The 26,801-nt window shown below is 40.1% G+C and overlaps 2 pseudogenes; both read left to right on the forward strand.

Annotated features, from left to right (window-relative positions):
• Window positions 1–4,079: 4,079 nt before the first annotated feature.
• LOC126079842 (olfactory receptor 140-like) lies at window positions 4,080–4,985 on the forward strand (annotated as a pseudogene).
• A 16,846-nt stretch (window positions 4,986–21,831) lies between these two features.
• On the forward strand, window positions 21,832–22,755 carry LOC126079826 (olfactory receptor 4X1-like; annotated as a pseudogene).
• The last annotated feature ends 4,046 nt before the right edge of the window (window positions 22,756–26,801 follow it).

Here is a 26,801-nt window from a genome sequence, read left to right on the forward strand (position 1 = left end):
ATAAGAACAAATTTTACTGATATTTAATTTCATCACCTCTAAGAAAGGAAAAAGAAGACCTACGTTTCAGTCTCATTGTAATGATGAAACAATATGATGTGTACTAAAGTGCTTAGTATACATTCAAATAGACCAATTAGATGGACATAAAGATGTCTTTACCAGTTCTGTAGATGCTTTGCCAAGAAATCTCCAGACAGGAGACTTGCTATCAATCTGTAAGGCTGAGATTGAGAAACATTGATCATACCCTAAATTACTACTCAATTTGCTCTAAATAACTCTCTATAGAATTAATAGACAATTTCCAAAAGACAGAATATACTGGTTAGAAAAATATAGGAAGTTGTTCATCATCAGTTATGGTCAACAAATGCAGATTAAAACAAAAATAAGATGAAATATAGAAAAAAATCCTTGAAGTCCATTACTGGCTTGAGTAAAGAAGTAAGTAATCCATTACATTTTGCTGATAACAGTGTAAAATGTTAGTGCCCTTGTGGAAATAGGTATCAAAAACCTTTAAAATATCTCTATTTCTTCATGTAGTCTATATCTCTAGAAATTATCCTGCAGATCCAGATATAAACTTGATGCATGTTTAGGTTCTTTGTGATACTGAAACAGTGGCTCATTGTTAGATATGTCTATTTGACATAATAATATACAACCATTAGAAAATGCTTTTAAAGAATTTATAATGATATTGGGAAATGCTTAAAATCATAATATTGGTCAGGATAATATATTAAATATGTAGTATTATTTCAAAAGTAAAATAAGAAGTGAAGAAAATCTATATATGGAAAAAAGAATGGAATAAAATGCATAAGTAGTTTTTGGGTTGCAGAACTAAGAGTAACCTCTTTTAAATATTGTCTAAGCTTTCTCTAGTCACCATGGGTTGTCTATAATTACTTTCCTCCATTTTTTCCTTAAGTTCTGCTGATACACCACCTTGGCCAAACCCAGAGCTAGCAAATATGTCTTCCCTTTTGTTCCTTTTTGGCTCTCTCTGGGCTGGATGATCTGGGTTCTGAGAGGAGACAGTGTGGTCTAAGAGGAGGGTACAGATTTGGGAGTCAGAAGACATGGGGTCAATGTCAGATGCCTCAAAACCTAGCTTCTGTGATATGGGGCAAGGCACTTAACCTCTTAGGTCAAAATGTTAGCATTTCTACACCAAAGGAATCTGGACAGAATTATCACAAGAACACATTCCTCAATTGCAAAAAATGGGAAGCAATGACTTGAGAATTCCCTACAGCCCATAAATGGATGAGATCCCTTATTCTGTTTTTGAACCCAGGTCACTTAGGATTGTGGGAGATTTCCAAGTCAGAGAAGAGATTATGAAATCATAGATTTTCTCACTGCATTTTTTCTCCATGTTAGGAAATAATAACAATTCTGGTAAGAAGCTATCAGTCTCCTTAGATTCCTTTATTGTAACTTTTCTATATTTTTCTTAGTTTTATTCACTTAACAAATACTCATTAGACACTGCTCTAGGTCTGGAAATACAGATATTAAACACATGGAACCCCTGCTTTCAAGATCCTCCCGGTGTAGAGTGTAAGGTTGGAGGGAGAACGATACGCATGATAAGAAATCTGGGTGCTATAAATCTGGGTATAGAAATACATCAGAAGGTTTTGTAATCTACCCTTAGGTAGGTGAAGAAGGCTTCCACGTGGAGAAGACATTTGAACCTAGTTTTGAAGAATGTGTAACAGTAAGCCAGGCTTTTGGTTAGCAGCCCACTGAATTAACTGTTTATACCACCCAGGGACTCCACTGTTGTAATAGGTATGCATAGTTAGCATACCCAGAACCCAGTATACCAATTACAGCAACGTATGCTATAGTTTTTTTTTTTTTTTTATGCTATAGTTAGCATACGTTGCTGTAATTGATATACTTCTTTTAAAACGGCCCCAAGTCCAACTCTGTACACTGCTTTTGCAGTTCGTCTTTGGAAATATTTCTGGCACTTGGGGGACTTTTTTTCTTTCTTTCAGGCTCATTCTCTTCCTTCTTCTCTTCCTCAGTGTACTCTTTCTTCTCTCTCATTCACCAACCCCCCACACACTTGTTATATTGTGTTCAACTTTTTTTTTTTTTTGAGCAGGGGTGTGTGTCTTTTTATGTCAGCTAAGTCTATCATACTGCAGGGCATGGTATTATTATTTTAGGAAACAATTTGTTCATATGTATGAGTATATAGGAGGACTTGAAGCACTTACTGATTAAGATGAAAGACTATAGTCTTAGGTATGGATTACACCTCAACATAAAGAAAACAAAAATCATCAAAACTTGACCAATAAGCAACATCATAATTAACAGAGAAAAGGTTGAAGTTGTCAAGAATTTCATTTTACTCAGATTCACAGTCAACGCCCATGGACGCAGCAGTCAAGAAATTAAATGATGCATTGCATTTGGGAATATCTGCTGCAAAAGATTTATTTCAAGTGTTAAAAAGCAAAGATGTCATCTTGAGGTGCGCCTGACCCAAGCCATGGTATTTTCAATTGTCTCATATGCATGTGAAAGCTGGACAATGAATAAGGAAGATCAAAGAAGAGTTGGTGCCTTTGAATTATGGTGTTGATGAAGAATATTGAATATATCATGGACTTCCAGAAGAACAAACAAATCAGTCTTGGAAGAAGTACAACCAGAATGTTCCTTAGAAGTGAGGATGTCAAGACTTTGTCTTAGGAATTTTGGACACATTATCAGGAGGGATGGGTCCCTGGAGAAGGATTTGGGAGAGTGTCAGAGAAAAAGAGGAAGATCCTCGATGAGATGAATTGAAACAGTGGCTGCAACAATGGGCTCAAACATAGAAACGGTTATGAGGATGGCATAGGATTGTGCACTGTTTTGTTTTGTTGTCCATGGGGTTGCTATGATGCAGAACTGACTCAACGGCACCTTACAACAACAACAATGAGGATAGTCATATGCATGTTCCGGTGTTCAGATTTGTTTAAGCCTATTGTGGTAAATATATATGTAAGGAGTCTTGGTGGTGCAAACAGTGAAGTGCTCAGTTGCTAACTGAAGTTTGTGATTCAAATCCATCCAGTGGCTCCACAGGAGAAAGATCTGGCCATCTGCTCCTGTAAAGATTACGGCCAAGAGAACCCTATGGGGCAGTTCTACTCTGTTACATGGGGTCATTGTTAGTCGAAATCGATTTGAGAACACCTAAGAAGGAATACATGTACAAATATATGTAACAAAACATTTGATATTTCAGCAGTCTTCACATGTATAGTTCAATGGCATTAATTATGTTCATCATGTTTTTCAACCATTACCCTTCCCTGTCCTCAAATTATGTAATTACCTTTATCAGAAGGTCAGTGTCCCCTAAGCATTGAGTCCTTTTTTCCTCCTCCCTATCACCTGCCCCTGGTAAGCACTGATAGAGTTTGGTCTCTATACCCTTGCCTATTCTAGATATTTCATTTCAAGTGTGATTATACAATATTTGTACATTTGTAACTGATGTAAAGCATTGCAAATAAAATGAATTTTTGATGTAGCAAAAATTTGGAAAAAACCTAGATGCTTAACAATACTTGGTAGTAGATCAGTAAATCATGCCATAGTTAGTTTATGGGCCATTATAATCCATTGCTTTTAGGTTGATTTTGACTCATAGTAACCATACAGGACAGAACAGACTGCCCCATAGGGTCCCCAAGGAGTGGCTGGTGGATTCGAACTGCTAACGTTTTGGTTAGCAGCCAAACACTTAACCACTATACCACCAGGGCTCCATGGACCATTATACAAGATATAAAATAGAAGATGGCTATAAAAAAAATGATGGCTGCAAAGACTACAGATAACATGGAAAGCAACATGGAAAATGCTGATGACAGAATTGTAAATAAAATTCAGAATACAACATTGTATACTATGATTACAATTATCAAATGCTATATCTTTGTTGGCAATGAACTGGAAATAAAAACAGAAAAATGAGCCTTTTTGAGGTAGTAACAGAATTTTTTTGGGCCCCTAGGTAAATCTCCTTTCACCCAAGCAGCTCAGAATTCATGGATAGTCCATGAAACATCACAGAGTTCTTAATGCTGGGACTTTCACAAAACCCTGAGGTGCAGAGAGTTTTATTTGTGCTCTTTGTGATTGTCGACCTGGTCTCTGTTGGAAGCAACTTACTTTATCATGATCACTATTACTTCAGCTCTACCCTGGCCTCCTCTATGTACTTTTTCGTGGCATAGTTGTCTTTTATTGATACTTGCTGTTCCTCAAGTATGACCCTCAAACTCATTGCCGATTCCATGTACAAGGGGAGAGCCATCTCCTTTGAAGGCTGTCTGGCTCAACTCTTTGTTGCCCATTTATTGGGAGGAACTCAGATCTTCCTGCTCACAGTGGTGGCCTTTGACCAATACATGGCCATCTGTAAGCCCCTGCACTACATGATCATCATGACCAGGCATCTCTGTGCTCTGTTTGTGGGGATGGCTTGGCTGGGGGGCTTTCTGCATTCATTGGTTCAGCTCCTCCTTGTCCTTCAGTTGCCCTTCTGTTGGCCCAGTGTGATCAATCACTTTGTCTGTGACTTGTACCACTTGCTGGAACTTGCCTGCTCCAACGCCTATGTCCTTGGCCTGCTGGTGGTCGCCAACAGTGGTGTATCTGACTGCTGAACTTCCTGATGCTGGCTCCTCCCACATTGTCATCCCGTGCTCCCTGGAGTCCCACAGTGCAGAGGATAGGCGCAAAGCCCTCTCCACCTGTGGGCCCATTTCACTGTTGTTGCCCTGTCCTTTATGCCCTGTATATTTATTTACATGCAGCCATCCTCTACTTTGTCTCTAGACAAAATAGTGGCTGTGTTTTATTGTATTCTGACACCCATGTTCAACCCCCTGATTTTTACGCTGAGAAATGCAGAGGTGAGATATGCCATGAAGAATCTCTGGAAAAAATGAACAATGGTGGATGAAGGATATATGGTACAGCAGGGAAATAAATGACTCCAGCCATTCTTGGTAAGAACACATATTGTCATGATTGAGTTGAACTATCATCAAAAGTTTTCAGAATAAAATTTGAATGTTTGAATTTATGTCTAATCTGTAAATGCCTGAAATTATTGACCAGGCAAATGATTATATGCCACTTGGATTTCTTCTTAACAGTCTGCTTTACTCCACAGAGCATGAAAGCACCACTACTCCTTTTCCCTTACCCGTGTTTGAGATGAAACCTTCATCATCCTGGGTCACTGAGTGTCTATGATGAACACTTGTTGACAAGCGTTGGCCATGTGGTATTAGCAAAATCAGATTTTTGTTGTGTTAAGCCATTGAGATTCATATTGGTTTTTATTGCATCATCACCTGACTTATCCTGACTGAACACTTGATATACAAAGCTCTCCATCATATCTTTTTCTACTGTTCCAACCTCTATCTCACCTCTCTATCTCTTGTTGTTAGGTTCTGTCGAGTCATTTTCAACTCAAAGTGACCACATGTGACAGAGTAGAACTGCTTTATATGGTTTTCTCAGCTGCAGTTTTTACGGGAGCAGATCACCAGGTCTTTCTCCCACGTAGCTACTGGGTGGGCTCAAACCGATAACCTTTCAGTTAAGCCGAATGCTTAACCTTCTATGCCATGGTTCCTTCTCCAATGTATATCCAAGTTGGAAAGAAAGGTGGTAGAATACTGAATGAATGTGGGGTAACTTCATTTTGGTATGTCCTGTATACATTAGCCCCCAAACCAAAAAGAACCTAAGCCCGTTGCCATCGAGGCAATTCTGACCCATAGGGACCATATGAGACAGGGTAGAAATGCCCCATAGGGTTTCCAAGGCTGTAAATCTTTACAGAAGATGACTGCCACATCTTTCTCCCACAGAGTGGCTGGTAGGTTCAAAAAGACAACCTTTCAGTTTGCAAATGGGCACTTAATCACTATATATTAATTTTGCCACCAAATCACTATATATATTAATTTTGATGTGATGTTTTACTGCCTATAATTAAAACAATTGCTATAACCCATATCATTTTTCGTAGGCTAAAACTTCTGAACTGTGGCAAATTGTTCCTTTATCTATGTAAAATCAAACAAAAAACAAAAACAAACAAACACGTTGCCGTGGAGTTAGTTACAAGAGTAGAACCGCCCCATAGGATTTCCAAGAAGTGGCTGGTGGATTTGAACTGCCAACATTTTAGTTAGCAGCCATATCACTTAACCACTGTGGCACCAAGGCTCCTTATCTATATAGGAGTAAGTTAATCCCAGACCATAATAAAGGAAACCCTGGTGGCTTAGGGGTTAAGAGTTCTGCTGCTAACCAAAATGTTGGCAGTTGGAATCCAACAGGTGTTCCTTGGAAACCTCATGGGGGCAGTTCTACTCTGTCCTATATGGTTGCTATGAGTCAGAATCGACTTGATGGCAATGGGTTTACACCATAATAAAGAAACTCCAAAATTTCAGGGACAAAACATAACGAAAATATATGAAAGGATATACTAAAGGTTGTATACAGGCTCAGACTTGTAGAGAAATCAGACATGCCAATTTACTTACAAAGATTTGTCCTGAAAGGAGAAAGTTGTGAAAATAATTGATAAATATATGTATTATAAAGTTACATAATACATAAAACATTTTTATATATCATTTTGGGGGTATATAATACATTATATAATACAGGTTCCTGGGTGGCAAAAAAACCTGCTCTCAGCTACTAATCTAAAGCTGGTGGTTTGAAACCACCCAGGGATGCCTCAGAAGAAAGGCCTGGTGATCTGCTTCTGCCAAGATTGCAGCCAAGAAAACCTTATGGGGCAGTTCTACTCTGTAACACACAGGGTTGCCACGATTTGGGATCAATGCGATGGCAATGAGTTTGGTTTTTTATTATGTAATACATATCATATTATAGATAATATATTTTATACTTATATAATACACATTGCATATAATTATATGTTTAATATATAATTATGAAGGATAGTGATTGTTCAGTGGTAGAATTCTCGCCTTTCATATGGGAGACCTAGGTTCGATCGATTCCCTGCAAATGCACCTTATCTGCAGCCACTACCTGTCAGTGAAGGCTTGCCTGTTATGTTCCTGAGCAGGTTTTATCAGAGCTTTCAGATGACAGTGGACTAGGAAGAAAGGCCTAGTGATCTACTTGTGCAAGTCAACCCATGAAAACCCTATGGATCACAACAGATCAATCCTATTGTTCAGGGGGTTGTCCTGAGCCAAGGGCAGACTCAACACAGCTAACAACAACATATATATTTATATGCATGACACTACAATGTATATTGTATATTATATGTTACATCCTTCACCCTCCACCCTCCATCCTATATCCACCCTCTTTCCTGTATCCACACTCCATCTTGTCTCCACTTCCATCTTGCATTCACCCTCCATCCTGTAACTGCCCTACATCTTGTATCCACCCTTGACCCTCAGTCTTCTCTCCACCCTCTATCTTGTCTCCACCTCTGTCTTGTCTTCACTTTCCATTTTGTATCCGTCCTCCATCTTGTCTCCACTCTCCACCTTCCATCTTGTCTCCAACTTCAGCATGTCTTCGCCCTCCATCTTGTCGTCATCCTCCATCTTGTTTCCACCCTTCGTTTTGTACCCATCCTTCATCTTGTCTCCACCCTCCATGTTGTCTCCACCCCACCTTTTGTTTTGTTTCTTCCCTCTTCCTCCATCCTGTTTTCATACTCTGTCTCTGTCCTCCTTCTTCCATTTTGTAACCCTCCTTCATGTTTTCTCCACTCTCCAGCCTCCATTTGTGTCCACCCTCCATTTTGTCTCTGCCCTTTTTTGACTCCAGCCTCCATTCTCCATCTTGTTTCTACCTTCCACCTTGTTTCCTCCCTCCATCATGTCTTCAGTGTCTAGCCTCCATGTTGTTTCCACCCTATCTTATCTCCACCTCTGCTTCCTCCATCTTGTCTCCATCCTCCATCTTATTTTCACCATCCATTTTGTATTCATCCTCCATCTTGTCTCCACCCTCCAACCTCCATTTTGTCTACATCCTCAATCTCGTCTCCACTCTTCATCCTCCATCATGTCTTCTCCCTCCATCTTGTCTCCAACCTCCACCCTCCATCTTGTCTTTGCCCTCCATCTTGCCACTGTCCTCCATTTTGTATCCATCCTCCATGTCTCTAGCCTTCACCATCCATCTTGTGTCCACCCTCCATCTTTTTTCCACTATTTTGTATCCACCTTCCATCTTGTGTACATCTTCCATCGCCCATCATGTCCCCATACTGCATCTTGTCTACATCCTCCATCTTGTTTATACCCTTCATTTTGTATCCATCCTTCATCTTATCACCACCCTTCATCTTCCATCTTGTCTCCACCTTCCATCCTCCACCTTGTTTCCACCCTCTCTTATTTCCCCCTTCAATTTTGTATCCATCTTCCATTTCTCCTCCATCCTCTAACCTGCGTCTTATCTCTGCCCTCCATTTTGTATCCATCCTCTCTTTTGTATTCATCCTCCATCTTGTACCTACCTTACACCGTACACCTTGCCTGTATCCTCTATCTTGTTTCCATCCTTTATTTTATAATCATCCTCTATCTTGTGTCCACCTTCCACCTTCCATTTTGTCCCCATCCTCCATCTTATTTCCACCTGTCATCTTGTTTCCATGCTCTGAAGTGTCTCCACCCCTCATAATGTCTCAAACCTTCATCCTCCAATTTGTCTCCACCCTCCATCTTGTATCTTTCATCCATCTTGTCCCCATTTTCCATCTTGTCAATTGGTTAAATGTCATTTTGAGCTGTACGTTTATTGGCCTTTCTCCATTAGATGGTGAACTCCTCGTGGGAAAGCACTGAGCCTTATTCACATCCATGTCCATAGAATTTGGCATATTAAAAACAAAAAACCAAATCTGTTGCCATCGAGTCAATTCCAACTCATATTGACCCTATAGGACAAGTAGAACTGCCCCATAGAGTTTCCAAGGAGCACCTGGTGGATTTCAACTGCCCACCTTTTGTTTAGCAGCCATAGCACTTAATCACTACACCACCAGGGTTTCCATTTGGCCTATGGGAAGTTTAAATAAATGTAATGTTGTATTGGATGAAAACCATACAAATGAGAATTATATGTTGCTTCAGAGCATTATCCAATCATTGCTTAATTTCCAGTCAGACTCCAATTTTATCAGTCATTTTTAAGCATTATATATATATATACACACACATATATTTACTTTGAGTGTCGCTGATTTCTTCAAAGTCCTGCCTACATATATTTTGCTATCTAATTTCAAGTGACTTTCAGAAAATATTTTGAACTTTTTTCCTTGGAATTTTGTCCATATTTTCCCCTCATAGTTTAATTTGAAAAGTTGTTACAAGTATTTATTTATAAAGTTGTGTAGTTCAGAATGAAGCAGTTCAGAGGGTGAATGAAAACCCACACTACACTTCTGAGATGATGTTTCAGAGGCACAGTTGTAATTTTAATGTAGCTTCATCTCTGGCTGATCATAGCACCACCTCAGCTATGGTTCCACATTAATTTTTATTCATGTCTTCTAAGAATCTTAAAGTTAATCTCCATTCACCCTTGTCATAAATCCAAGTTTTTCCAAACAAGGAAATGCATAGGGTAGCAATATCTTAGTAACTTTCATTATTGTCTTGGTACAGGTGTTCTGATTATTTTTATTATTTTATGTATTAGACACCTAATGTTTCTCCCCCAGACTACACTCAGACTACAATTTACTTTATTGACAGGAGCTGGTTAAAATCTACTAACCTGGCCTTCCAGCTCAGGACATCAGAATATCGATCACAAAAGTTGCTGATGGTTCACCTCTACCTGGTTTCTATCTACAGTGAGATCAAAAGGAATTTTTTTTTTGTGTGGATTAGGCAAACTTTTCTTTCTTTTTTATTGTGTTTTAAGTGAAAGCTTACAATTCAGGTCAGTTTCTCATACAAAAACTTATACACACATTGTTATGTGACCCTAGTTGCTCTCCCTACAATGTGACAGCACACTCCTTCTCTCCACCCTGTATTTCCTTTGCCCATTCAACCAGCTCCTGTCGCCCTCTGCGTTCTCATCTTGCCACCAGACAAGAGCTGCCCACATAGTCTCATGTGTCTACTTGAGCTAAGAAGCAAACTCTTCACCAGTATCATTTTATGTCTTAAAGTCCAGTCTAATCTTTGTCTGAAGAGTTGGCTTTGGGAATGGTTTTAGTTTTGGGCTAACAGAGAGTTTGGAGGCCGTGACCTCTGGGGTGCCTCCAGTCTCCGTCAGACCATTAAGTCTGGTCTTTTTACTAGAATTTGAGATCTGCATTCCACTTTTCTCCTGCTCCGTCAGGATTCTCTACTGTGTTCCCTGTCAGGGCAGTCATCCATTGGCGGTAGCCTGGCACCACCTAGTTCTTCCAGTCTCAGGCTGATGGAGCCTCTGGTTTATGTGGCCCTTTCTGTCTCTTGTGTTCATATTTTCCTTGTGTCTTTGGTGTTCTTCATTCTCCTTTGTTCAAGGAGAGTTGAGACCAATTTATGTATCTTATATGGCCACTTGCTAGCTTTTAAGACCCCAGACATCACTTGCTAAAGTGGGATGCAGAACGTTTTCTTAATACGCTTTGTTATGCCAGTTGACCTAGATGTCCCCTGAAACCATGGTCCCCAGACCCTTGCCCCTGCTACTTTGTTCCTTGAAGTGTTTGGTTGTATTCAGGAAACTTCTTAGTTTTTGTTTCAGTCCAGTTGTGCTGACTTCCCCTGTATTGTGTGCTGTCCTTGCCTTCACCTAAAATAATATCTAATTAGTGAATACTCCTCTCCCTCCCTCTGCACCTTTGTAATCATCAACTAATGTTTTCTTCTGTGTTCTTATAGTAGTGATCTCATACAATATTCGTCCTTTTGCAACGGACTAATTTTACTCAGCATAACGCCTCCCAGATTCCTCCATGTTATGAGATGTTTCACAGATTGATCATTGTTCTTTATCATTGCATAGTATTGCATTGTGTGAATATACTGTAATTTGTTTATCCACTCATCCGTTGATGGGGACCTTGGCTGTTTTCATCCTCTTGCTCTTGTAAACAGTGCTGCAATGAACATAAGTGTGCATATATCTATTTGTGTGAGGGCTCTTATTTCTTAGGATACATTCCGAGAAGTAGGATTGCAGGATCATATGGTAGTTCTATTTCTAGCTTTTTAAGGAAGCACCAAATCAATTTCCAAAGTGGTTGTACCATTTTACAGTCCCACCAGCAGTGTATAGAGTTTCAGTCTCTCCACAACCTCTCCAACATTTATTATTTTGTGTGTTTTGGATTAATGCTAGCATCGTTGGGGTGAGAAGATATTTCATTATATCTTTGATTTGCATTTCTCTAATGGCTAATGATTGAGAGCATTTCCTCATGTATCTGTTAGCTGCCTGAATGTCTTCTTTGGTGAAATTCCTGTTTACATCCTTTGCCCATTTTTTAATTTGGATATTTGTTTTTTTGTTGTTGTTGAGGTTTTACAGTATCTTGTAGATTTTAGAAGTTAGATGCTGATTAGTTTTGTTGTAGCCAAAACTTTTTTTCTCACTCTGTAGGTTGTCTTTCTACTCTTTTAGTGAAGTCTTTGGATAAGTGTTTGATTTTTAGAAGCTCCCAGTTATCTAATTTCTCTTCTGGTGTTTGTGTATTCTTAGTAATATTTTGCATACTGTTTATGACATGTGTTAGGGCTCCTAGCATTGTTCCTATATTTTCTTCCATGATCTTTGTCCCTTTAGGTTTTATATTTAGGTCTTTGATCCATTTTGAGTTAGTTTTTGTGCACGGAGTGAGGTATGGGTCTTGTTTCATTTTTTTTGCAGATGGATGTCCAGTTATGCCAGTACCATTTGTTAAAGAGACTGTTTTCCCTCATTGAACAGAATTTGGGCCTTTGTCAAATATCACCTGCTCATATGTGGATGAATTTATGTCTGGATTTTCAATTCTGTTCCATTGGTTTATGTATCTGCTGTTGTACCAGTACCAGGTGGTTTTGACTACTGTGACAGTATAACAGTTTCTAAAATCAAGTAGTGTGAGGCCTCCCACTTTGTTATTCTTCTTCAGTAATGCTTTACTCCCCCATGTGTCTGTCAGTTTGTCGTACCGTGGGGGCTTGTGTGTGGCTGTGATGCGGGAAGCTATGCCACCAGTATTCAGATACCAGCAGGGTCACCCATGGAGGACAGGTTTCAGCTGAGCTTCCAAACTAAGATGGACTAGGAAGAAGGACCCGGCAGTCTACTTCTGAAAAGCATTAGCCAGTGAAAACCTTATGAATACCAGCAGAACATTGTCTGATATAGTGCTGGAAGATGAGCCCCCCAGGTTGTAAGGCACTCAAAAACAGACTGGGGAAGAGCTGCCTCCTCAAAGTAGAGTCAGCCTTAATGACGTGGGTGGAGTAAAGCTTTCGGGACCTTCATCTGCTGATGTGGCACGACTCAAAATGAGAAGAAACAGCTGCAAACATCCATTAATAATCGGAACCTAGAGTGTACGAAGTATGAATCTAGGAAAATTAGAAATCTTCAAAAATGAAATGGAACACATAAACATCGATATCCTAGGCATTAGTGAACTGAAATGGACTGGTATTGGCCATTTTGAATCAATCATATAGTCTACTATGCTGGGAATGTCAACTCGAAGAGGAACGGTGTTGCATTCATCGTCAAAAAGAACGTTTCAAGATCTATCCTGAAGTACAACACTGTCAGTGATAGGATAATATCCATACGCCTACAAGGAAGACCAGTTAATACGACTATTATTCAAATTTACGCACCAACCACGAGTGCCAAAGATGAAGAAATAGAAGATTTTTATCAGCTGCTGCAGTCTGAAATTGATCGAACATGCAATCAAGATGCATTGATAATTACTGGAGATTGGATTGCGAAGGTTGGAAACAAAGAAGAAGGATCAGTAGTTGGAAAATATGGCCTTGGTGATAGAAACAATGCCGGAGATCAAATGATAGAATTTTGCAACATCAACGACTTCTTCATTGCAAATACCTTCTTTCACCAACATAAACAGTGACTATACACATGGACCTCGCCAGATGGAACGCACAGAAATCAAATTGACTACATCTGTGGAGATGATGGAAAAGCTCAATATCATCAGTCTGAACAAGGCCAGGGGCCGACTGTGGAACAGACCATCAATTGCTCATACGCAAGTTCAAGCTGAAACCGAAGAAAATCAGAGCAAGTCCACGAGAGCCAAAATATGACCTTGAATAAATCTCACCTGAATTCAGAGACCATCTGAAGAATAGATTTGATGCATTGAACACTAGTGACCGAAGACCAGATGAGTTGTGGAATGACATCAAGGACATCATCCATGAACAAAGCAAGAGGTCACTGAAAAGACAGGAAAGAAAGAAAAGACCAAGGTGGATGTCAGAGGAGACTCTGAAACTTGCTCTTGAGCATTGAGCAGCTAAAGCAGAAGGGAGAATTGATGAAGTAAAAGAACTGAACAGAAGATTTCAAAGGGCCTCTCGAGAAGACAAAATAAAGTATTATAATGACGTGTGCAAAGAGCTGGAGATGGAAAAGCAAAAGGGAAGAATACGTTCGGCGTTTCTCAAGCTGAAAGAACTGAAGAAAAAATTCAAGCCTTGAGTTGCAATAGTGAAGGATTCTATGGGGAAAATATTAAATGACGCAGGAAGCATCAAAAGAAGATGGAAGGAATACAGAAAGTCATTATATCAAAAAGAATTAGTCGATATTCAACCATTTCAAGAGGTGGCATATGATCAGGAACCGATGGTACTGAAAGAAGAAGTCCAAGCTGCTCTGAAGGCACTGGCGAAAAACAAGGCTCCAGGAATTGATGGAATATCAATCGAGATGTTTCAATGAACTGATGCAGCACTGGAGGTACTCACTTGTCTATGCCAAGAAATATGGAAGACAGCTTCCTTGTCAACTGACGAGAAGAGATCCATATTTACGCCTATTCCCAAGAAAGGTGATCCAACCGAATGCAGAAATTATAGAACAATATCATTAATATCACACACAAGCAAAATTCTGCTGAAGATCATTCAAAAATGGCTGCAGCAGTATATCGACAGGGAACTGCCAGAAATTCAGGCCGGTTTCAGAAGAGGACGTGGAACCAGGGATATCATTGCTGATGTCAGATGGATCCTGGCTGAAAGCAGAGAATACCAGAAGGATGTTTACCTGTGTTTTATTGACTATGCAAAGGCATTTGACTGTGTGGATCATAACAAAGTATGGATAACACCGCGAAGAATGGGAATTCCAGAACACTTAATTGTGCTCATGAGGAACATTTACATAGATCAAGAGGCAGTTGTTTGGACAGAACAAGGGGATACTGATTGGTTTTAAAGTCAGGAAAAGTGTACTTCAGGGTTGTATTCTTTCATTATACCTAGTTAATCTGTATGCTGAACAAATAATACGAGCAGCTGGACTATATGAAGAACGGGGCATCAGGATTGGAGGAAGACTCATTAACAACCTCCGTTATGTAGGTGACACAACCTTGCTTGCTGAAAGTGAAGAGGATTTGAAGCACTTACTAATGAAAATCAAAGACCACAGCCTTCAGTATGGATTACACAACAACATAAAGAAAACCAAAAACCTCACAACTGGACCAATGAGGAACATCGTGATAAATGGAGAAAAGATTGAAGTTGTCAAGGATTTCATTTTACTTGGATCCACAATCAACAGCCATGGAATCAGCAGTCAAGAAATCAAAAGACGCATTGCATTGGGTAAATCTGCTGCGAAGGACCTCTTCAAAGTATTGAAGAGCGAAGATGTCACCCTGAAGTCTAAGGTGCGCCTGACCCAAGCCATGGTATTTTCAATCACATCATATGCATGTGAAAGCTGGACAATGAATAAGGAAGACCGAAGAAGAGTTTATGCCTTTGGATTGTGATGTTGGCGAAGAATATTGAATATACCATAGACTGCCAAAAGAATGAACAAATCTGTCTTAGAAGAAGTACAACTAGAATGCTTCTTAGAAGCAAGGATGGCGAGACTGTGTCTTACGTACTTTGGACATGTTGTCAGGAGGGATCAGTCCCTGGAGAAGGACATCATGCTTGGCAGAGTACAGGGTCAGCAGAAAAGAGGAAGACCCTCAATGAGGTGGATTGACACAGTGGCCGTAAGGATGGGCTCAAGCATAACAACGATTGTGAGGATGGCGCAGGACTGGGCAGTGTTTCGTTCTGTTGTGCATAGGGTCGCTGTGAGTCAGAACCAACTCGAGGGCACCTAACAACAACAATGCTTTACTTATCCAGGGCGTCTTCCCTTTCCATATGAAGTTGGAGATTTGTTTCTCCCTCTCTTCAAAAACTGCTGTTGGAATTTGGATCGGGATTGCGTTGTATCTGTAGGTTGTTTTGGGCAAAATAGACAGTTTTACAATGTTGATTCTTCCTATCCATGAGCAAGGTATGTTTTTCCACTTATGTAGGCCTCTTTTGGTTACTTGCAGTAGTGTCTTGTAGTTTTCCTTGTATAGGTCTTTTACATCTCTGGTTAGATTTATTCCTAAGTATTTTATCTTCTTGGGGGCTATTGTAAATGGTATTGATTTGGTGATTTCCTCTTCGATGTTCTCTTTTTTGGTGTAAGAGGAATCCAACTGATTTTCGTGTGTTTATCTTGTATCCTGATGCTCTGCTGAACTCTTCTAGTAGTTTCAGTAGTTTTCTTGTGGATCCTTTAGGATTTTTCTTTACAAGATCATATCATCTGCAAATAGAGATACTTCTACTGCTTCCTTGCCAATTTGAATGCCTTTTATTTCTTTTTCTAGCCTAATTGCTCTGACTAGGACCTCCAGCACAATGTTGAATAAAAGTGGTAATAAAGGGCATCCTTGTCGGGTTCCCATTCTCAAGGGGAACACTTTCAGATTCTATCCATTTAGGATGACGTTGGCTGTTGGCTTTGTGTAAATGCCGTTTATTATTTTGAGGAATTTTCCTTCTATTCCTATTTTGCTGAGGATTTTTATCATGAAAGTGTGTCAGACTTTGTCAAATGCTGTTTCTGTATCAATTGATGAGATCATGTGGTCTTGTCTTTTATATATGTGATGGATTACATTGATTCTTTTTCTAATGTTGAACCATTCCTGCATACTTAGTATGAATCTCACTTGGTCATCGTGAAATAGTGTTTTTTTTTTTTTTTGATATTTTTTTGAATTCTTTTGGCTAGAATTTTGTTAAGGTTTTTTGGGCAAAGTTCATGACAGATACTGGTCTCTAGTTTTCTTTTTTGTGTTGTCTTTACCTTGTTTTGGTATTAGGGTTATGCTGGTTTCACAGAATGAGTTTGGGAGTATTTCATCCTTTTCTTTACTCTGAAATACCTTTAGTAGTACTGGTGTTAACTCTTCTCTGAAAGTTTGGTAGAATTCTCCAGTGAAGCCATCAGAGCCAGGGCTTTTTTCGTTGGGAATTTTTTAATTATCTTTTCAATCTCTTCTTTTGTTATAGGTTTATTTAATTGTTTTACCTCTATTTGTGTTAGTTTAGGCAGGTTGTGTGTTTCTAGAAATTTGTTCACTTCTAGGTTTTCAAATTTGTTAGAGTAAAATTTTTCATAGTATTCTGTTATGATTCTTTTAATTTCAGTTGTGTTGTTGTGATATTGCCTATCTCATTTCTCATTCAAGTTATTTTCTTCCTCTCCTGTTTTTCTTTTGTCAGTTTGGCCAAAGGTTTATAGATTTTGTTGACGTTTTCAAAGAACCAGCTTTTGGTCTTGTTAACTCTTCCAGTTGTTTTTCTCTTCTCCATTTCATTAAATTCTGCTCTAATTTTTATTATTTGCTTTCTTCTGGTGCTCCAGGGCTTCTTTTGCTGCTTTCTTTCTATTTGCATCGTAGAGATAATTCTTTTATTTTGACCCTTTCTTCTTTTTGTATGTGTGCGTTTATTGCTATAAATTGATCTCTGAACACCAATTTTGCTGTGTCCCAAAGGGTCTGGTGGGAAGTGTTTTCATTCTCATTTGATTCTATGAATTTCTTTATTCTGCCCTTAATTTCTTCTATAACCAGTAGTTTTTGAGCAAAGCATTGTTCAGTTTCCATGTGTTTGATTTTTTTTCCTTGCTTTTTCTCTTATTGATTTCTACTTTTACGGCTTTATGGTCAGAAAAGATGCTTTGTATTATGATGTTTGGATTCTGTTAAGGCTTGTTTTACGGCCTAAGATGTGGTCTATTCTGGAGAAAGTTCCATGTAAGTTGGCAAGAAAGTATACTTGGCTGCTGTTGGATGGAGTGCTCTGTATATGTCTATGCATTCAAGTGGGTTGATTGTGGCATTTAGATCTTCCGTGCCTTTATTGAGCTTCTTTCTGGATGTTCTGTCCTTCACCAAAAGTGGTGTGCTGAAGTTTCCTGCTATTATTGTGAAGCAGTCCATCTCTTCAATGTTGTTAGAGTTTGTTTTAGTATTATGGCTATACCCTATTGACCCTTTAATCATTATATTGTGCCCATCCTTATCCTTTTTGGTGGATTTAACTTTAAAGTCTGCTTTATCAGGAATTAACATTGCCACTCTTGCTCTTTTTTGATTGTTGTTTGCTTGATATATAATTTTTCCATCCTTTGAGTTTTAGTTTGTTTGTGTCTTTAAGTCTAAGGTGTGTCCCTTGTAGGCAGCATATAGATGGATCTTTTTTTTTTTTTTTTTAATCCATTCTGTCACTTTCTGTCTCTTTATTGGTGCATTTAGTGCATTTATATTCAGCAGAAATATTGCTGGGTATGAGTTTAGTGCTGTCATTTTGATGTGTCATTAACAGTTTCTTTTTTCCACTTAATCTTCTGTACTATTTCTTTATGTATTGTCTTTTCCTCTTTCTCATTGTTATTGCTTTTTTATTTGGTGAGTCTTTATGTTTTTCTTGTTTTTTATTTTAATGTGTAGGGTTGTCAGCTTCTTCTGTGGTTACCTTAATATTTACTCCTATTTTTCTAAGTTTAAACCAATCTTTTATTTCTTTATATTGCCTTGACTTCCTCGCCATATGAAAGATGTATGACTACATTTTTTTAGTCCCTCTTTTTTGATTTGATGTTGTCGTTTTTACATAATGATGTCTCTGTTTCCCTGTTTTGAGCATTTTAAGTTTGATTTATTTTTGTGATTTTCCTATCTGGGTTGATATCTGGTTGCTCTGTCCTGTGTTCTAGTCTTGGGTTGTTATCTGATGTTATTGACTTTTTAACCGGAGGACTCCCTTTAGTATTTCATGTAATTCTGGTTTGGTTTTTGCAAATTTCCTAAACTTCTGTTTATCCGGATATGTCCTAATTTTGCTATCATATTTGAGAGACAGTTTTGGTGGATATATAATTCTTGGCTGGCAATTTTTTTCCTTCAAGACTTTATATATATCATCCCATTGCCTTCTTGCCTGCATGGTTTCTTTTGAGTAGTCTGAGCTTAGTCTTATTGACTCTCCTTTTTAGGTGACTTTTCTTTTATCCTTAGCCATTCTCAAAATTCTTTATCTTTGGTTTTGGCAAGTTCGATTATAGTATGTCTTGGTGACTTTCTTTTACGATCTAGCTGGTGTGGGGTTCAATGAGAATCTTGGGTAGATATCTTCTCATCTTTGGTGATATGGAGGAAGTTTTCTGCCAACAGATCTTTAAAAATTCTCTGTATTTTCTGTTATCCACCCCCTCCCCCCCATTCTGGGGGTCCTATCACTTGTAGGTTGTTTCTCTTTTGATAGAGTCCCACATAGTTCTCAGTGTTTCTTTATATTTTAAAATTCTTTTATCTGATTTTTCCTTAAGTAAAATGGTTTCGTGTGCTTTACCTTCAATCTCACTAATTCTAATTTCCAGTTCCTCAACTCTGCTCCTGTGACTTTGTATTGAGTTGTCTAATTCTGAAATTTTATTGTTAATCTTCTGGATTTCCGTTTGCTGTCTCTGTCTATATTCTTGCAGCCTATTAAATTTGTCATTTATATTTGCTTGCTGTGTCCTAGCTTCTTGTTTTTTTTTTTTTTGATATGCCCAAATAGGGTGCTGAAGTGAGCCAGTTTGATTATTGGTGCCTTTGAAGCTGTAATGTCCTGTCGTTAGGTGGTTAGAGCTGTTACTAGGTATAGGAGCCCAGGAGTCCATTTACTTTTCTTGTTTGGATTCAGCTCAGGTAGTCAGTCACCAAGTGTGTAGTACAGGCTCTCACCTACAGTCTTAGATGAGCAGGGATGATTGGTGTAAGCACAGGTATCTGGCTATAATTAGGTAGTCACGCACTGAGCAAGGCAGGTGACTGACAACTGCCCCTGAGTGCCTGTGAGGAAAGAATGTCCCTGTTTCCTAGGGCACCTCGGGGGGGTGGGCTTTTCAGCCTGACTATGTGCACCCAATGCTCTTGGCTATAAGGACTTATCCCTGGATCCCTGTCAAGGGTGGTTAGGTGGTGTGGGTGAAGCCACCAGTCCTCAGGCCCCTGATGTGGGTAGGTAAGGGCCCTGCTTGTTAGGCAGAGTAGTGTCAAACATCATGAGCCTACCTCTCTACCATATAGCTGAAACCGTTGAAATTAGACTTTAGGTATATACCCTGTTGTGCTGTGCTAATGACAGCCTACACTGTGGAAGTGGGCCCACACAGGTCTATGCAGGGTTGAAAGGGACCACTTACGCATGTGCCTAGGCAAAGGAACTGTTTCTGCCCTGAGTTCCCAGCTTAAGGAAGCTGGCAGATTCTTTTTTTTCACCTGTTTGTTAATTTGTTCCTTCTCCAAAGCCGGAGGATGGCTCAGGTGCATGACAAGTTCTACTTGCAACTCAGGGAAAGTGGTTATCACTGATGCCGGCTTGGGACCTGGTGCAGAACAAGGAGGGTCAGTTAAATGGGGGAGTGTTTTTTTCTAAAGGGGTGTTCTTTGGTCTGCTTGTTAGATTAGACACAAGTACTTATCTTTTGCCAAGACAGTCGGTTGCTTTTCACTGATTCTGGAGATGTGAGTGAACTCTCCACTGCTCAGTCTCTCCTCATGTGGAAAATACGTTCTGAATGCCACTGCTTGCCTCACAACACTTGCACCAGCTAATCTGGACTAAGGCTAAGGAAAAAGTCAAAGGCTTTTAAGTCACGTTTATAACAGTCCATACTGAAATCAGAACTCCAGAGCACAGCATGTCTGCACAAGGAAAGCCTGGGTGTCAAGCCTGCTTCCTGCAGCAACAGCATGTTGCAAAGGGTGTTGTTGTTGTTAGTGGCCTCCAGGTCAGCTCTAACACGTGGCGACCTTACGTATAACAGAAGGATACATTGCCCAATCCTCACAATCTTTGGTATGTTTGAGCCTGCTGTTGCAGCCACTGTGTCTATTCGTCTCATGGAAGGTTTCCCTTGTTTTCACTGACCCTCCACTTTACCAAATAGGCTGTCATTTTAACAGTGGATGATAAGGCAGAGTAAATGCATAATCAATTATCATCATACAGTTTGTAATTTGTGTTTAAAATATATGAGCGCATTCAATTCTCAAAAAAATACTCCACAAAAAGTATTTTTATTCCCATTTTTTGGTAAAAATTATAGATTTGGAAGGGTTTCTGTACTTGTTTTGAGGTCACAGAGCTATTAAGTGGCAGTGCTAGGATTTAAATTCAGGTCCTCTGAAACTAAACCCTTTGTTCCTGTCACTAGGTCACAGTGCCATAGCCCTTTTCCAACATGCTGAGGACTGGCCTGGACTGCAACCTGGGTTTGAAGTGTGTGAGTATCATTTCAGGATATTTTTGGGTTTGCTGGCAGGACTTGTTTCACCTTGAGGGAATGACCACTTAAAAGGCTGGGATCTGGTCACCCTCTGGGTCTCTTTAAGAAGTTGTTTCTGTAGGAGGCAGGCCTGACACCCATCTTCCAGGCTTTCCTTGCGTAGACTTGCTGTGCTCTGGGGATCTGACTTAAGCACCTCAGAACAAGCCCTTGGAACAACAGGCTATGCTATAGAATGGGACTTTAATGTCTGTGACTTGTTTCTCAGATGTTAGCCCCATGGACCATGGAGGCAGTCTGCTACAGCGTCACATTTCCCCTTCTCCATACCCACCTCCAAGGACAGTGGTTGAATATCCACGACTTTGATCCTTTCCCCACCTTAGCTTCTTTTTATGCCTGTTAGGAACCCTGGTCAGTTTCACGGGCTGTAGAATAATTGGGGTTGAGACATTCCAGCATTCGTTGACAGTAATCTGTCCCACATTATAGTGTAAGGCAAGCTTGATATAAAACTCCTATGTTGCAACCAATATAAGGTACTCTGGAAACCCTGGTGGCATAGTGGTTAAGTGCTACAGCTGCTAACCAAAGGGTCGGCAGTTCGAATCTGCTAGGCGCTCCTTGGAAACTCTATGGGGCAGTTCTACTTTGTCCTATAGGGTCACTATGAGTCAGAATCGAGTCGACAACAATGGGCTTTTTTTTTTTTTAATCAAGAAACTAATCATTGTCCTCTTGTCCACTTATCTCATGAAGAACATGTTTTAGGGAAGCAAAGTCAGAGTGGGAACTCAGAAGGGAGCAAAATGACAGTAGTCATCAAGGTTTGAAAAGGATGCTTCTAATTACTGATGAGAGTTCTTTGGTTTCTGTGATTCCAGGCTGTCAGCCCCTGCAGTTTAAGCCATGGCTGCTTCAAGCAATGACTGAATTTTCTTGGGACTTTCCCAGAACCAGGATGTGCAGAAGATCATTTCTGTGGTGTTTCTCCTCATGTACACAGCCATTTTGCTGGGCAATGGTCTCATTGTGGTGACCATTATGGCCAGCAAAGGCCTCATCTCCCCCATTTATTTCTTTCTAAGCTACTTGTTCTTTGTGGAGATCTGTTACTGTTCTGTCACAGCCCCTAAGCTCATCATCGACTCCTTTACCAAGAGGAAAGTCATTTCCCTCAAGGGGTGATTGACACAGATATTTTTCCTCCATTTCTTTGGTGGCGCTGGGATTTTTCTCCTGACAATGGTGGCCTATGACTGCTACGTGGCCATCCGCAAGCCCTTGCTCCACACGACCCTCAAGAACCATCGTGTGTGTGGTCTCCTGGTGGAGGCCACCTGGGGTGGGGGCTTGCTACATTCTGCTGGGCAAACCTTCCTCATTTACCAGCTACTATTCTGTGGCCCCAATATCATTGACCATTACTCCTGTGATGTCCACCCTGTGTTGAAGCTGGCCAGCTCAGACTCCTTCCTCATTGGCCTGCTAGTCATTGCTAATGGCGGCTCCATTTCAGTGGTCAGCTTTGCTGTGTTGCTTGCTTCCTATGTGGACATCCTGCACTCGCTGAGGAGACAGAGCTCAGAGGGGCAGCATAAGGGCCTCTCCACCTGTGCCTCACACATTACAGTTGTGGGCCTGTTCTTCATACCCTGTTCCTTTGCTTACATGAGGCCCTGTGTCATCCTCCCTGTGGACAAGCTAGTGGCTGTGTTTTACACAGTGGTCACACCACTCTTAAACCCCATCATTTACTCCTTCAGGAAGGCTGAAGTGAAGAATTCTGTGAGGAGACTGATGGGGAGGAAAGTGACTTGGGAAGAGAAATAGATGAGGGAGTAGGGGCAAGAAATCGGGGTATCCAAGATCTTAATCTGCCTCTACCTTGAACGGAGAGAGTAGCCATGGGCTAGTCACCTTCATTCTTTAGGTTTCAGTTTCCTTGTCTTTATTGGATTGGACTGGAGGGGTGTCTGTGTGTGTTGGGGGAGGTGTTTTCCTCTTTTGGGCAGACCAAGCTGACCTAGAAGTGTTGGTCATCAGAACAGAAGACATGCAGACTGTTTTGTCAGCAAATCTACGTGAGCTCCTGCTAGCACTAGACTCAGCTTTCTAAAGAATCAAAATGTAACCTCCGATGAGATCTGAAGTGATTTCAAAGCACTACACAATGCTATTCACTTTGTAAACGAAGGTTTTATTTTCCATGTATCATTACCATTTTTATCTCTAAAATTCTCTTTCGTTCACACCTCTCTGCCCTTCTTTTTTGCCCGTTTATCTTCCTTATGCCTCCAGTTGTTTGACCTCTTAGTTTTCTCTCAGGTTATCAACTCCTTGATTTCTCTTGCTTTTCAGCCATTCCAACAAAGCATCCAGGTAACCCACTCACTTATATCACTGTGTATCTTGCCAGTACACACCCATGAGTACTCCGCTTTTTCCCACTCTTTTACTCTGGACCTGCCTGTTGATTAAAGTATGGGTTTCACTGCTTTGGGTCCTCATTGCTGCCCCACAATATTTTAGCCATCTCTTTTGAGTCCTATTCCCTGTAGACATCAGCCCAGACCATAAGAATGTACCCCAAAACCCTAGCTACAGCTCTGCCCCTCACTCTCAGCAGATGATTTTCTTCCACATACTTCCAGATTAATCACCCTAAAGCATTTCTCTGATTTCATCACTCCCCTCCTCAAAAACCTTCGATGATTCCCCATTGCCTACTTAACTACAAACTCCTTGTTTGGTATGAAACACCCTCAAGGTCTGAGCGTCTCTTCATGTCCTATCTTTATGTTCAGTTACACTCTGGTAGAGCTCACTGGTTTCTGAACATCCCTTTGTGCCGTTCCCATCCCTGTCAATACCTTATCTACCTGCCAAGGCCCAGCATTGGGGTCACACCACTCTTAAACCATCATTTACTCCTTCAGGATTGCTGAAGTGAAGAATGCCATGAGGAGACTGATGGGGAGAAAAGCGATTTGGGAAGAGAAATAGAGAGTTAAAAAAAAAAACAAAACAAGAAACTGGGGTATTCGAGATCTCACTCTGCCTCTACCTTTAATGGACAGAGTGACCTTGGGCTAGTCACCCTCTTTCTTTAGGTTTGTCTTTATGGGATTGGACTGGAGGTATGTGTCTGGTGGGGTGGGGGTAGGGGAATGCTGTTACTTTCAGGAAGCTTCCCTGATTATCCCATCTGGATATGTTCTGTTCCTTCTTTGAACTCAGTGGGAATCCAGAGTACTCAGTGGGAATCCTTGAAGGCTTTTACTACCTGTGTTTCATTTTTTATCCACTTCCATTGGAATGTCATGACTTTGAGGATATGGCCTGTACTTTACTCATCTTTGTATCTTTTACTCTAAATAACATATAGCAAAACAATAAATATTTGGCCAGCTAGGTTTTTGGAAGTCATTTGTGTTTCAGCTTGTAAGTGAATAAATGGTTGATGTATCTCTATTTTCATCTCCAGTATCTTAGTAATATGCTAATGTTACATATTACTTCCTCATGACATACCAATGTTACATATTACTGTTACACATTACTTCCTAAGACAAACCAGTGATCACTTCTGATATTGTTTCTAAGAATAGTGTTTGGATATAAATAATGGATGTGTATGTATGCGTTTTACAATTTACCAAGAGCTTTCACATATTTTATCTCATTTGATCCCACAGCAGCCTGGTGAGCTAAGCGTGATTTCCTGTTTCACAGATGAAGAGACTGGAAGGTCAGCATCTTTTTTTAAAATTCATTTTGCTGCTGTTGAGAACGTACACAGCAATACATACACCAATTCAACCATTTCTTCATGTACAATTCAGTGTCATTGTTTACATTCTTTGAGTTGTAAACTATTACCACTCTCTTTTTCTGAGCTGTTCCTCCCTCATTAACATAAACACACTGGCCCTTAAGGTTCCTATCTAATTTTTCGATTTGCTGCTATCACTTTGATCCCACAGATTGTTGTTAAAAGAGTATAACGCTCAAGACAGACACTTTTTACTAGTTAAGCTAAAATATTTGGTTTTAAGAAGACTTCAGAGGATATTTTTGGTTTAAGTATTAAAAATGATCTTAGGACAATAGTTTCAGGGGTTCATTCAGCCCCTTGATACTGGAAAGTCTGGATTCCATGAGAATTTGAAATTCTGTCCTGCATTTCCCCCATTTGATCAGGATTCTTCTATAGAATCTTTGATCAACATGTTTAGTAATGGTAGCTAGGAAGGAGGTCAGTGTCTTTTTTTTTTGTTGTTGTTGTTGTGTTTTAGGTGAAAGTTTATAGCTCAAATTAGCTTCTCATTCAAAAATTCATAGAAAAATTGTTTTGTAACATTGGTTGCAATCCCCACAATATGTCAGATCTCTCCCCCTTTCCCTTTACACCGCAGGTTCCCCAAGTCCATTTGTCCGGGCTTTCTGTCCCTTCCTGCTTTCATGTCTTTGCTTTTGGGTAAGTGTCACCCACTAGATCTTCTATACTTGATTGAACTAAGAAGCACATTCCTCACATGTTATTGTTTGTTTTATAGGCCTGTCTAATCTTTGGCTGAAAGGTGGGGTTTAGGAGTGCCTTCGGTTCCGAGTTAGCAGGGGGTCTAGGGCCATAGACTCGGAGATCCCTCCAGTCTCTGTCAGACCTGTAAGTCTGGTCTTTTTTTGTGAATTTGAATTCTGTTCTACATTTTTTCCTACTCTGTCCGAACCCTTTATTGTGAACCCATCCAGTGGCTTCATGGGAGAAAGACTTGGAGGTCTGCTTCTGTAAATATTATAGCCTTGGTCCCATAGGGTGACTATGAGTCGAACATAGACGAGATGGCATCTAACAATAACATGTTAACATAAGTTGGTTTTTGAGGCGGTATTTTAGTTTAAACTTGTCCCTGCTGCTTAAAAAAGATCACTTCATATTGAACACCAGCTTATTTCCCCAAACAGATGGCACAAAACCATGCCCTGCACGTAGTAGCTGCTTAATAATTACATGTTGAATGGATGAGCTTAGGATGACTCAGTATAGGAATCTAATGCAAGGATAAAAACAGCAGCTTCCTTAACTCGAAAGTTGTCTGAAATATTGTTGCTGTGACAAGGGGGTATTGCTGTCTCCATGGCCCACTCCTCTAATTGGGATGCCATGCCCCTGGGCTCTCATTAGCAAGCCTCAAGTTACTTTTACTAAAAATGAATGTGCTATGGTTTCCAAAGTAGAGGTGTACAAGTCTGATGATGGTTATGGGTGGGGCAATATCACTTGATCCTCCCTTGAACCCTCGGTGTTTAAAAGTTACTGCACCCTTCAGTTCTCTTGCCAGACTCCTTGACTTAGTTCACTTAGCTGAGGAGTGTGGAGCTCACTCAGGTCAGTTCCCGCATGGCTCAGTCTTTCTGGCACGCTATAGCTAGACTAAACCTGAACTGACCAAGAACTCTTACAGAGAACAGTTGTCCTCATTTGCTTTGCTTGTTCCTGATCCCCTCTATGAAAGTTCTGCTGCACAGTATCAGGGTGTTTCTCCGGCTCCTGCCTTCAATGCACCAAGTGTGAGTTTTTACATATGGGTTCATTTCTTTTTCTCAGGATTCCCATGGTATCATTGCAGATGTTTTCCTGCAAACATTTTTAGCTCACTCCTTAGCTGCTGAGGAAATGTCCTTTTTGGGTGGTCAGATGCTCTCGCTTTCTTGTTGTATAGTGACCAAGAAGACAGCTTTAAAACCAGGTACACTAGGCTCCAGTTTTGGCTCTGCCTTTTACTGGTTGTGTGAACTTGGTCAAGTCACTCATTTGCTCTAATCCTCACTTTCCACACATAAAAAAATAGAAACAATCATAGGAGCTTCCTCAT

This window comes from Elephas maximus, chromosome 7 (assembly GCF_024166365.1).
Source record: "Elephas maximus indicus isolate mEleMax1 chromosome 7, mEleMax1 primary haplotype, whole genome shotgun sequence".
NCBI classification, from domain to species: domain Eukaryota; kingdom Metazoa; phylum Chordata; class Mammalia; order Proboscidea; family Elephantidae; genus Elephas; species Elephas maximus.